The sequence below is a fragment of the Sorex fumeus genome, unplaced genomic scaffold (assembly GCF_029834395.1).
Source record: "Sorex fumeus unplaced genomic scaffold, SorFum_2.1 ptg000061l, whole genome shotgun sequence".
In the NCBI taxonomy this organism is placed as follows: domain Eukaryota; kingdom Metazoa; phylum Chordata; class Mammalia; order Eulipotyphla; family Soricidae; genus Sorex; species Sorex fumeus.
Genome location: NW_026606118.1, coordinates 42,922,469 through 42,923,430, shown reverse-complemented (window position 1 = coordinate 42,923,430; position 962 = coordinate 42,922,469). Strand labels below are relative to the sequence as shown.

General features: G+C 38.4%; 1 pseudogene; it reads right to left on the bottom strand.

Moving 5' to 3' along the window:
* Positions 1-424: 424 nt before the first annotated feature.
* LOC130034822 (uncharacterized) lies at positions 425-521 on the bottom strand (annotated as a pseudogene).
* Between the last annotated feature and the right edge of the window lie 441 nt (positions 522-962).

Genomic DNA, 962 nt, shown 5'->3' with positions numbered 1-962 from the left:
CTGATCTGTCATTAGGAGCATATACATTGAGGGGGTGAGATCTTTCTGATGTACAGATCCTATGATCATTAAGAAATGACCTTCACTGTCTCTGACAACCTTTAGCCTGAAGTCCATGTGGTCTGATACTAGTATGGCCACTCCAGCTTTGTGGGGGTGATATTTTCTTGAAAACTTGTTTCCCAGCCTTTTACTTTTAGCACATGGGTGCTTTGATTGTTCAGACGTGTTTCTTGCAGGCAGCAGAATGTTGGGTTCAGTTTTCTAATTCATCTTCCCATTCTGTGCCTCTGAATTGGCACATTTAGTCCATTGACATTGAGAGAGATTGTTGTGATGGGGATTTGTGCTATCTTTATGTAGAATTTTTGTACTTGTGGGGATCGTCTTAGCTTAAAGTAGACCTGTTAATTCTTCTGGCAACAAAAATATGGAACGCTTTACAAGTTTGCATGTCATCTCTGTGCAAGGACCCTGCTCATCTTTGTATCATTTCAATTTTAGTATATGTGTTACCAAACCTAGTAGGAGTTAATTTTTCCATATTCGTCTCTTCTTATTACTTTGAGCGTTGTCCTTATTCACTCCTTCTATGGCAGACAGTGATTCCTAATCAAGGAATGTATTTCAAAGCAGCGTGAATAAATAGATTTAGAACTTTAATGTCCCAGAAAGAAAAATATGGTTTTTACCATACTATCTTTTACCATACCCAAGTCATCAGTTTTACAAAATAATTCTTTTGGAAGAGGTATATGAGTCTTGTTTAATGTCGTTCCCTGAAACCTTCATTAAGACCATTAAACTAGAGCCTTTTGCTGTTCTCACCTCAGTCCCTTGTACATCTCCAGGAAAAGGTGGATGGTGTTGCCTGCATTTGACCACCTTGAATGTAAGTAGGATTTTTCTCCTGAAGGAAGAGGTGAGGAGCATATTGATGATTTCATTCCACCTTATTACAA